Source organism: Curcuma longa, chromosome 15 (assembly GCF_044706935.1).
Source record: "Curcuma longa cultivar G26 ecotype Majalengka, Jawa Barat chromosome 15, ITB_CL_G26_1.1, whole genome shotgun sequence".
Classification (NCBI taxonomy): Eukaryota; Viridiplantae; Streptophyta; class Magnoliopsida; order Zingiberales; family Zingiberaceae; genus Curcuma; species Curcuma longa.
The window spans coordinates 5680299-5693471 of NC_133875.1; the positions used below are offsets into that span (position 1 = coordinate 5680299).

General features: G+C 36.0%; 1 long non-coding RNA gene across 1 annotated transcript; it reads right to left on the minus strand.

Annotated features, from left to right (window-relative positions):
* Positions 1 to 1783: 1783 nt before the first annotated feature.
* Positions 1784 to 4334, minus strand: LOC141846817 (uncharacterized). The gene is made up of 5 exons (XR_012603365.1): positions 4108 to 4334; positions 4008 to 4077; positions 3844 to 3925; positions 3137 to 3212; positions 1784 to 2098 (listed from the first exon to the last, which is right to left on the minus strand). It is a non-coding gene; the product is annotated as an uncharacterized LOC141846817 (long non-coding RNA).
* Between the last annotated feature and the right edge of the window lie 8839 nt (positions 4335 to 13173).

A 13173-nucleotide genomic window follows, 5' to 3' on the forward strand; every position in this document is an offset into this window, starting at 1 on the left:
CGGTCCGGTCTGATGGGGGACGGTCCAGCGGCCGCGGGCCGAATCGCCCTGGGGATTAGTTTATGCCGCTGTCGCGGAACGTGAGTGGTTGAGTTAATTGGCCTTTGGTTGGTAGCCAATCCCTTTTTGTTAATCGTGGTCAGTGAGACCTTCTCCATTTTTTTAATAAAATAAAATAAAATAAATAAAAAGAAAACTAACTATAATTTAAGAAAAATATGATCGGCTATTTTTTTATGGTCTTAAAAAAAATTTAACGGATAATTAATTCTGAGAGAGGAGATGGAGACAAAAGGCAAAAGTTGAATGGAGGGTTAAGAAAGGGAAATAAAGCAAAAGTCGACGCTGAGGCGTTTGAAAGAAATCGCTTATTTACTTTAAACTTTTCGGCGTTTCTTTGTCATCGAATAAATAATTATAAAGAGCAATTTAAAGAAGAATGTTTATTATCTTCGATCGTTAATGTAATGGAAAACGTGGCAAAAAAGGAAAAAAAATCTCTTAGCTTGGCCAATAATATTTCTCTTTTCCTCATTAATCCATAAATGAGCCCATTAGGATTCTCACTATAATATTTACACATATGGAGATTTTTAAACATTATGATTCACTAAAAGGGTAAAATTCTGATAAATTTTTTAAAAAATTGTTGAGTTTTCGGAAATACTGAAAGTTTAGAGGAGATACGTGTTAAGATGGTTACAAATGCAATTTCAAACTTATTTGTCAGATGATATGAGTTGATAATCTCAAACTACCTGCAGGAATGATGAGGTTATCGAGGGTTGTCCAAACATGAATGAGATGTCGCTGACTGTTTGTCGAGTGCTTTTAGAGCCCGAGTGGAAAAGATATGCGACGAGTACTCTCGAGTGTCTGCTTCACGAGTCCAAGTGAGAAGTCGAGTCCAAATAGGATGCTACCCAACTACCAAGGCCAAGTCAATCGAGCACAGAGTTGGAATGTTGAACCACCAAGCATGTTGTTGAGTCAGGACATCGAGTGCCCAACTGCCTAATCTTGCTAGAATCCGAATGGGTCGCTATACCCAATCAAGAAAGCAATGTAGAGTATTCATGAATTAATCCTGAGTCTAGGTGAGTTTTTCAGTGTTCAGAAACAGAGAAGTCGATGCATGTGTTAAATGCAATTTTCTTAAAATAGATTCGCCCCTCCAACTGTATTTCGAGGTTACAAAGGACGTTTATTTTTCTAAGATACAATGATTAACCACAATCACCACAAAGCATGAGTCGGTCGCAACAACTCAACTTGTGCTCGAATGCTATCATGATGATTTTATCAAGCGAAAATGCACGACAAAGAAAAAGAATAGGGGAACGAAGTAGATAGATTTCCTCTGCTCTCTTCTATTCAAAGGTCATGACCTCTTTATGTAAGAGCTTTATACCTTCTCCACCCTTGATTGAGTCCATGAGAAGATTTATCATTTTTTTATACCTCCATTGCTGTCCTCGGGGTATGGTGCCGCAGTAGGACATCCAGGTTGTCACCCAGGCATGCTCGGTTCGATCCCCAACTGCGGTGTATTTGTAGGAATTTTCTTTCAAATGAGGAGCGCAATCAAAAAATGTTGGGCGTCTGGGTTGGCCACTACATGCATTTCCCGATTTACCCTGGTGGCTGATGGGAAACTTCTATGGGCCGGGCCGATCACCCTCAAGGAACGCATAACATGTTACGTCCCGGGAAGCCGTCCGAAAATTTTGGCAACATCTCCCCTGTAACAATGACTATTCCCTAAAATACATGCACATATACTCAGCCACATGCGGCTGGAATAGGACAACTCGTCCAATCAATCCACAACACAGACACAGAATGCATATAAGGCCTCCATGGCCACGATCACTAACTCATGCATGTAATATCAACACTGCAATAGCATATGAAAACTCCACGTATCGAAAACCTCGTAAATCCGAACCACGAATACAAAACCAAAGCAGTACAGTCCATGTCCATACTACAAGTCTCAAATGGAAACACAACTATAACAATACCAAAAAGACAAACTCCTGATGTGAGATAACAGCTGGCGACGAGTCTCCAAGCTCCAAGATAACCTATCTGATACCTGGGGAGAAAACCAAATAACCCCAGGGTCTGGGTAGTGAGCATTAGATACTCAGTGGGTACAGGAAGGAAGTGCATGTAAGGTACAACAACAGAAATAATATAAGAATCAAACTGAAATGAGCAGAATAGACTGAGTAAGAAATATACTACAGCTAACAGGTATTAGCATGGATCAGGGTATATCAACTAAACAGAATAGGTATAAATCCTACTGTACAACAGGTATATCATGGTATATCAAGAATGAGTCATACTGTGCAACAGATAAAGAAATCTACATAAATCATGTATGACATGGCATACAAGTGCAACAGTCATAGCAAGCAAGTGTAACAATCGTAAGCATATGATGAAAATAAAATAAATATCTATATCAACCTACCAACAGTGCATGTAAATACGTAGCAACCATAGCAACCAAAATATCCGTCACTGTCCACACTCTACATTCCCCAGTCACCCCCATAGAGCAGTGAACTGAGGGGCCAGACATGACATACTGCCAGCTCCGACAACTGACCACTAAAGATAAGTGGGGAGGGGCAGTGTGGCAGGAGGGCAATGTAGCCAGTCCTGGTGCACCCAACTGTAGTGCAACATCTTACCTATGAGGCACCACAACACGATGCAGGTAAGATCCACCAACTAAAATACCTACATCTATCATGGATGTATGCTAATCATCCCAACATGTAATAGCTAAAGTTAATTAGCATGATCAACAAAATCAACAGAGGTCAATATATGTCCATAATATCATAGTGAGAACTAATCTAACCATGGATAGATCAAGTGTGATCATACTACAGGTATCAAGCAACGAGTCATACAGGAATCAACATGATACAGATAACAAGGGTATCAACATGGCAACAGTAGATCATCATAAGGTCAAAAGCAGGTATCAAGCAAAGATGATCAAATGTATCCACTAGATACTATCACAACCAACAGGGGTATCAACAGGATCACAAGATAAAAATAATACATGCACTGGAATAGAAGAACCTGTAGTGACCAAGTACAGGGTACCCACCTGAGTCAGATGTCTGTCAACGATAGAAGCCCGAGAACATAAGCTCCAAGATAACAGGACTGATCAAATCAAAGTCCTGAAATTACACAACCATACAACACTCACTACGCTGATACTATATCAAATTTACAGTAATTAAATTCTATAATACAATTCAACTAATCCCCTTATCAACGTTTCAAATTAAGGGTCAATTAGGATCTAATAGATCCAAAACCTAACGGAGTCCACAATAACCCAACAACCGACCCAACACCACTAACCGAACAATCCAAACCTATAAACAGATCCAACAGTAAAGAACTAATTAATTCAACAATAGCTAAATAGCAAACCAACCAATTGAACAGTACTGATTCTAGTCTATCAAAATCACTAAGCACCCAATCTAAAACATACGGATCAAGACACAAATCCAAGTCAAAAACTCCAATCCGATTGCAACCCAATCATCCAGAACCTCCAAGCATTAAACAACACAACTGATCCATAATCATCCACCAAATCCATGGTTTAACACATCCAATCAAGTTCAGCTCCACTTGCTTCAATCCACCGCCAGCAACAATTCAAGTTTCTGGCCGGGACCTTCAAATACCAAGATAAACCCATCAACTACCTTGCTAATCAAGAACATTCAACGAAGCTCCTCAATCACCATTCAAGAAAAGAAAGAATCTAACCAAAACTAAGGAAACCTAGCTTACCTTTCTTCTTTTTCTTGCTTGTGGCAGATCGCAACCAACTCCCACCGCCGGCCAAATCCAATTCAAGCTTCGGATTCAAGATCTAAGTCAAGCTATGAGGAATCAGGAAAACCTAGATCTAACCCATAAATCGATCACAAATCCGAAATCCAGCTAAAGCTTACCCGATTCTCTTCCTCTTCTTCTTGTTCTTGCTTGTGGCCGGAACCAACAGGAACTCCCTCCGGCGTCGGCCTAAAATCCAGGATCTAAATCAACCCTTACCTTTCTTCCTCTTCCTCTCCGATTCGCCTCCGCCTGAATCCTCTGCTCGACGGCGCGCCACCACTCGGTACAAACCTACGCCGTCAAGAACTGATCCCTCCGCCACTCAAGCTCGATCGCCAACGCTCCCTTTTCCACTTTGGCACTGCCGATGAAGAGCTATCTCCTTGGCGTCGGCTTCGGCGGAAGACGAGCAAAACCGAGGTGCGTCGGCGGAAATCGCGATGGGGAGAAGAAATTGAGGTTACTGTAGCATTCTTAATGACCGGGTTTTTAATCCTTTCCTAACGGGTTGGATCCATCCACACATTTCTATTGTAATAACTTTTTAACTCTTAATCCTTCAGTATTTTACATAACATTTCTAGTGTAATAGTCAAGGGAATCTTCACGATTCACGATCTACATTTATCCTACCATGCGCCTCTTACTTGTGTACCTGAATTTACCTCCCTCTATATCCCCGTGGGATCGGTTTTATGGGGCCATTGAGGTGACGGATTCATCTTTTTTTATACTTCCATTGCAACAAAATACCGAATAATGACATTTGAGTAACAAGCAAAAGAATAATTCAGGTGATAAAATATTAGTTCATTCACTTGGGTAAATTTTATCTCAATCGTTCTAACATTCGACATGCGCAAGTCGTACTCGTGCACAAGTCAACTTGATTTAGTACAATTCGGATCTCTAGATTTACACCCCTATGAACCCACCTATAAGAGAGCCGCTCCTCGTATATATTTTCACAACATCAATACTTATAATATATTATAAATCAATCATATAACTATAAAACTCCCTGAAATTAAAATTTCATTACTCTTCCTTTCATCCCCTTCTTCTTTCGTTCACATTTCCAACATTATTTGCAAATATTCATGCTCTTCTAAGTTACATCAAGAAAGCCCAATAAGACTTTAGTCTGTGACCAAATAACCTGTGTTGACATTAACGTCCTATCAATATTATACTATTTAGTTCGATTTAATTCATATATTAGATATTTTTCAATTTGTTCAGCTAACAATTGGCACAAGGCCACAGTTCATTCATTCGATATGATCAGATAGACGTTGCAACAACTCGATTTGTTGTTGATTTTATAGTTTTGGATGAACTTACTATTCTTCTCATTTATTGTCATTATTAAAATTTAATAATTTACATGTGGATGTTGACTTAGTTATAGAAGAATAGTGAGTGGATGTTGACTTAATCATGAAGGTAGTGAGTTAATGAATTCATAAATTTTTTATTATCAATTTCACTATCATTTAATTTGTAAAAAAATATTAAAGATAATGTTCTTCTTTATTATGATTAATTATAATTTTTTAATTTATTTTTTTATTATAGATAAATTATAAAATTGATGAAAATAAAAAGCTCCAAAATAATTGAAGTGACAAAAAATGAATAGTGATATCAACTTTTTAAATAAAAGAGGTTATAATTTGAAATACTTTTAAAAAAAGAATAAACAAATTTTTAACCCTTTTCGGGAGCCCCGACCGATTGCTATATGAACCAAAAAAGAAACTAAAATAGAAATCGGAAGAACCGCTTCACGGCTGAGCTGAGCGAATTCTCGCGACAGATGAAAAAAAATGGAGTTTGGGGATCCGTGGAAATCGATTCGTCTCGGATAGGTCTTCGTGATTTTACGCCTTCTTCTACTCTGTTCTCGCAGCGGCGGCTCCGCTCTCTCCGCCAGTGTCGAGGACGTGGAGTGCGTCTACGAGTTTGTCCTCTGCGAAGGCAACACAATGTCGGGTAATTTCGTCGTCGTCGTCGATCATGACGTCTTCTGGAGCTCCGATCACCCCGGGATCGATCTCGTCGTGAGTAATGCGCATATGCCCCCTTTTCTTGTGGTGTTAAATTAAATCTTGCGTTTGACTCTATTAAGTAGAATCATTTTTTAGATGCATAAATTAGAGGATCGAGGTCTTCTATATTTGATCCAGTTCTTTTTTCCTCTTTCTATTGGGGTTATTTTTTAATCATTAAAGTTCAGTTACTGAAGATAATTGCTGCTTTTAGAATCAAGCACGAACGATTAAGGTTTTGCTAATTAGAACTTGACTGGAATAGATAATATATTGTAATGTGAACTTTTGTGTTCAGTAGTGATGGGGGATGGGCTAACTCCTCGATATATCCGCAGCTGAGTTCTTTTAGCTGGTCGGAAGCGCGTCAAGACGGCTCCTCATGAGTCGGCTCTTCTTGAGTTGGTAGTGATCCTCGAGTCAGTAGTAGTCGGGTCAGGCTCTTCTCAGATCAACAGTGCAAGGACTCCAGTGAAGGTCTCTCCTTTGCGGGAGAAAATAGCAAAGAAGTGAAAACAATAATATTTCACATACCTCTCGGTGTTGTCATTGTTACCTTATATAGGGAGCGAAAAGTGGTCAGAATTCTCAAAGGATGTACCTCTTCACCAAAGGGTGCATCCTTGTAACTCGTGTCATTATAACCATCGTGTCGCATCTGAGCGCAGGATGATTTGATCTGAGCCTGATCTTGAGTTTGGTTGAGGGGACTTTGTTAGTGTCAGCCCCAAGAACAAATCATAAGATAATTGATTTGGGACTTTCGTATCGTATTTTAATAAAGATAATATTTTATGTTTATTATATTTATTTTAAAAATATGTGTAAATTTGAATAAATATAATAATGCCCTAAAGTGGTAGATTCGGTTTCATAGCATATCAATTTTTTGAATTGATTGTGTGAGACTATAGAGAACACTACTTTTAATTATCCTTAGTCAAGTATTAATAGACAAGGGCAATATTAATGCATTGAGAGGTTAACTGATGACTTAATCTCACAAGTTATGAATATGAAATATCAAGTTAACACATGGGTATATATTAGAGAATATGTACTGGATTAACCCTCCATGAGAATATTTCATGGATTATTATATGAGTGTTATAAATATTCTCATAATGACTATTAGTATAAACAGTCATTTGATTTGGAGTCACTATGATTCTCTACATAACGAGTTGTATTTTTTAGTATCGATAAATGTCATTTGTAACAAGGTCGATTATAAAATCGTTCACTAGGTATGCAATAAGTTATGCGGAGGGGATGTGAGTAATGTAGATGAAATTTATCTCTTTCATATAACAGAAGTAGTGTCTGTGGGCCCCTTGATTAAGTAGAACTACTAAAATACATGGTCATGCTCAAGTAAGTCTATATGAGATATTAAATTTATTTGGTTAAGTAAGTCTACTTAGAGATCAAGAAATACATATATTGATGAGAGGATGACACTATCTATGCCTCGTAAATCAATCTAGATGTCAGAGACAAAAGAACTAAGTTATACAATAAAATAATCACATACAGGTTATGTTGAATCTACGATTTTTTTGTCATTTTGGTAGCTATGATGCATTGCTTGATGCACTCATTGCTTGTGTCTTTAAAATGAGATTTTAGAGTCACTGTCAACGTTACGAGAATCTATTAGGTCACACACAAAGAGCGCATCAATTTTGGAATTTAGTGGTCCTTCGTTTGAGAGGAGGATTGTTGGGATTACAATCGAAGTTCCACATTGAAAATTTGAAGTTTGGTTTTATTTTAGTATGACTAAAATAAATTGGACCTAAGTTTAAGTCTGAAATTGGATTAATGGGTTAATCTAATTGGATCTTAAACATATTGGATTAATGGGTTAATTTAATATGAGTTTGAGTTTTCAAATAAGCCTAAATCAAATAAAGACCACGGTTTTATATCCACGCTCGTTTGCATATTGGATATGTAGGAAAATAAAATAAAAGGAAAATATTTTATTAGATGAGATAGTAGTTTTTGAACACGATCGTGTCAACCCTAAAAGTTAGGGTTCAATTTCCTCTTTATATAGTAGCTAACACTACGATGTGAGTTACAAAAGACTCTAATTGTGCTGTGAAACGGGCAGTGGCTGTGCTCGTGTGGATACCTTAGAGGCGTGAGCATATTGATCGCGCTCAAATCGGCTTGACTCTCCATGTTCTCAAAGGTTCTGTGTATTTAGAGGTAACTTTTTATACAAATGACTAATTAGAATTCGCATGGATCTCTGGTGAGTTATTTTTCCACTGTGTTTTTATGTTTAATTTCACAATAGAACCCAACAGACTTGACTCAGACGCTTAGACGTGACTCAGGCTGGCTCAAGTCAAGCTCAGTCATGAGTCGGCTGACTTGACTTGAGTTCGGCCATGAGTTGGCCGACTCGACTTGAGTGCGTTGACTAAGTCCTGGGCCTAGTTGACTTGAGTTGAACTCGAAAGAGTTGGTCCCACGTGACTTGAGCTTGTCGTAAGCTAGACTAACTTGACCAGAGCTCCATCTTGAGTTGAATTGATCGGGGTCTATGTTGACTGAGTCTTGAGCCTACCACGTGGCCCCTACTGTCTCTACCACATCAAGTAGTTTTAGTAGTCCCTTTGTTTAGAATGATAACAACAATAAATACGAGTTGACTATTGCTAAAAAAATTGGGATTACTCATGTCCATCAAAACTGGTCGGGTATCTTATTCCCACCCACTTTGTGCTTTCAACTGATGGATGAATTGTTTCTTGTTTCTATTTTATTTTCTAAAATTGAGTCATTATCATTAAACCTTGTTACTAATTCAAAGGGAATATATAAATCTAGCATAACTTTTATAGGTTTTCTCAAATGCATCTTGATATGTTTTTTTAAAAAATTTAATATATATTTTCAAAGTGTATTAAAATCTAGCATCCATTAAAATTTTATCTAATTGATGCTTAAAAGATGACATCACATTCACATAGGATTTGCCAACTCGGAAAGTGCACACGTAGATGACATCAAAATAGGGTAGGTAAAAGCACTATAAAATTTTTAATGGCTATACATTCAAATTCGCAGTAAAGATCACCATTAAGTTTTATAATCTTGTTTTCTATTGAGTTGTCTAAAGTTTCTAGAATGAGATGCTGTTGTATTTATGTGTTGGCACATGGTGCCCATGAAATTTATTAGAAGGGAGGAACCATGATGAGAAGGAGATGAGGCTTACCTAGAGGAGTTGGAAGAAACCTATTTGTTTGAGTGGGGCAGTGTTTCAACAGGGAAGGAAGATCTAAACGGAAAAGTCTGGTCTCTTCAGGTTTAATGAAGTTGTTCCTAAATGAGCCTCCTGCGCATGTCTGTTTAGGTCCAACCAAGAAAAATCCTCTTGTTCATGTTTCTAAAGAGCCTCTTGAATTATAAAAGAAGCCTGCGCGAGAATGATTCAAGATTTTGCAAGAATTTCGCCATTCTTTCATTCTTTTGTGCTTCTTCTGAGAACTTGTTTGTTCTCCATTCTCTGTTTTCTTTCTCTCCTCCTAAACAATATTTCATATCATTCTTGAGGAGATCTAAAGCGTTGTAAAGGTTTCTCCGCCTTCGAGGTTTTCGAGAAGGAGAAGATTCATAGTGCATCGGGTGTGTGCGTGCGTGTGGATCCTTGGATTAGTCACCTCTGCGGAGGTGGAGACCAAGTAAACAAACCGGGTTAGCGTTGATCTCTTTCTTTCTCTTTTATATTTTTGCTTCCGCTAATCTCTGTGCAGAGAAAGAACAAGAAAAGTCGAGAAACGCTATTCACCCCCCCCTCTAGCGAACCAACCGATCCTAACACCTCTTGCTTATGAAATAATTAATTTTAAAAATGTTAATATTTTTATATCATATAATTTAATTATTCAGAGAGTCCAGTTAATCTTATACCTTGAAAATTATTTGTTAAAAATATATAATTATTTTTATGTTATCACATATCAGTTTTTATGATCAAATGACACAATTTGTTATGACATGATACAAATTTTCACTTCTATGCTCATATCTCAATTAAGTTGTTCAACTTGCGTCTCAAATTTGCTTTCCATTATCCTCAATGAGTTGATAATGCTGGAAGGTGTGTCTTGTGTGCTTGATTATATGTTTTAGTAGTATTGATTAACACAACACTATATTTTAGCCTGTGACTACAGTGGACAATGTTGGGATTCAAAACTGCAGAAAAAGATAAAAGCAAAACTAAATCATAACTCACAAAGACTAAAGAAAATCCAAGATCAGCAGCCAGGTATTCTAATTTTTGTCAACATTTCATCATGCCATATATATATCATAGATCCAAACTATAATCAAAGATCAGCTGAAATCCTCAAACAGTTCAATTGTTATTGAGATTCAAGACGAGGCTTTATCTTACTTTTAACAATTAATTGAAACTTAACTAATGTAGGATAAATATTTGAATATAGGAACATCAACCCGAATATCAAATTGTGGATGAAAAACTCAAAATCACAAAAACAACATTTCAAAAAACATATGTGAGTGGCATATGATTGATCCATTATATAGCACACATGCGGTAAGCGAGGACATATATAGTCAGTATTAAATAAAAAATATGAATATGGATAAAATTGGTCAACATATATACAATAATGCATACTAATCAATAGATTCAATTTATACTTCCACATAAAAAAGATGTATGCTAATCTTACAATGCAAAACACATAAATATCAATGATTAACAATGTAGAGTATATGAGATATCTAACATGCATACAATTAGCAACAAGTGTTTAAGTAGCTCAAATGAACCAAATTGGATATTTTTTATACATTTACCTATGTTTCCCTCTAGGAATAAGCTTCTAGTTTATCAGCCTATAAATTGAACATTGGTGATTGACTCCCTCGCACCATTTGACTTAATTGACTTATTTGCTCCGGTGGTTGAGTGCCATATTAATTTTTAGAAAATTTTATTTCACCCACCAAGGATCACTTGCTTTTTCAACTACTAACACCATTAAGTGACAACAAACTGATGAGATGACAAACATTTGGTCCTCTTTCATTTTGACTTTTAACTCTAGGAGCATTTTTGACATTCTCAAAACTCGATAGAGGCATTTTGGAAATAGGTAAACCTTGGTAGGGCTGGGGAGTTTGAAACAAAATTTTCATTAATTTTTTATCTCACCGCCAGGTTGGTAATAACATGCAAAAAATTAACATAACCTAATTAAAGAACTAAATATTTCATCCCTTCCCTTCAATGCACACCTTAATAATGAAGGTTTAAATTGCTCTCTAGTGAATGGATCAATTAGCACGATTGATTAAAAAAAGTCGACAACCCCATTTTATAAATTAACCAAATATAAGGATATTATAGATATATTTTTTAAAAATAATGATTATTACATAAGTTGATAAAATTATATTCAATTGCTACTAAAAATTTAAAATTGAAACTATATCTTAATTGTTATAATAATAACTTTAAAATGTTTTTCAAGAAATTTCTTAATTGTCTATGATAATAAATTACATGATTCCAAAAGGTATCAGTTCTACAATATATAAGAGTATCCGTATATTGTCCAATAATTTTAAAATATATTGATTTTCATTAACATCGAAGGTGCAGTAGGTTGGCATGGAGTCTCTTGTAGTGCTGACTTTACATTCACATTCACATTGGTAATCTGGGTACTCATGATGAGATCAAATCCTAAAGGTTTAACTTGTGCTATATTGATTAATAATTCGGGGTCTTCGAATTTGATCTGCTTCAGCTCTTCAAATTATTTTTCTTTAATTTGTAAGCAAATTTGTACAACGTCTGCTTAAGAATCACAGAGGAACCGTAATTGATCCTATGCTCTTAGTTAACTCACAAAGTGTGCTTGATAACTGATGGTGTATAATTTGTTCCTTAGATTGAATCTTTAGTTGTGGGTTGATAAGTTTTCACCTAACAACATAGCTAGAATTACTGGTACTCATCATTACTTGTTTCGTGAGATGAGAGGTTTTTTTTATCTTTCTAATTACTTGTGCATCCTATTATGCAAGAGGTGTTAACATAATTATGCTACTTCTTTAGATTTATCTTCATATTATCAGAGTTTTCTACATCTGTTTCAATACAGTGAATGAGAGCACAAGATGGTGCCCTACTTCTGATACGATAATGGAATACGTAACACTGGTTCTTGCAACTGGGTTTCAGGTTGTGTATATGGACCTTTTCTACAAATCAGTGGCATATAAACATGGTTTAGACAGCTGTAATCTTTGTGTATTATTCAACATTTTTTCATTTTTTTTGTTTAGTTGTGCTGGTAGCCGTTTACTTTTGTTGCATGCTTTTCCTACCATAGGTTCTGATTTCTGACACGAATGTATAATTCAACTATAAACTGATAAGTTAACAGAGTCACATGGTTCAAATGATATATATTCAGAGTTATTTTGTTTATTTTCTTTTAACATTATTTATTAGTGTTATCATCTTCATTTCCATACAACTCATGTGTTAGATTCTCAGACAATTTCTGTGGGTATGATAGAGTCCATTTACTGGCAAAATTTTGCTTATACTTAGACATCGTCATTTATTTTTTTAAAGCTTATGTAAGTGATCACTGTTGATACAAGTAAATTTAGTTATTTTGTTCAGCTGAAAGTAATTAAGTGTACTCGGAAATAAAATTGGGCTTCATGAAGAACTAAAATTGATGAGGATGTGATATATGGCAGTGAATGAAACCATACACTAAATGTTGGCAAGAAAATTGAAATCATGATGCAAGTTAGCCAACAGAAAGATTTTGACAGTGTCAATTTGGGATCCTTAACTGTTCTCTTGACCAAAGAGATTTTATTTGATTATTTTTTAGGACAACTTTATAAGTTGGATCTGCATGATTTTGGTTTGTCTTTGCCTAAACATTGGATTTCTTAATATTTATCACCAACAAGTACATGTAAGAATGTGGTTTTAACTGCTCTAAAACAATGTGGAATGAACCGTGGAATAAGTAATGTGGATTTGCAGGGAGATTTTGGAGAACCTACTGTAAATGTCCAAAAAAAAAAAGCAAATCCTTCTACTTGTTTTCAGTCGGCTTGAGATTCATGTCCTTGATTCATATTCTATTGAAAAATTTGAATTGTCTCGGTGTTATTGCCTTAGATTTTCTCTTCTTGCTTCTCC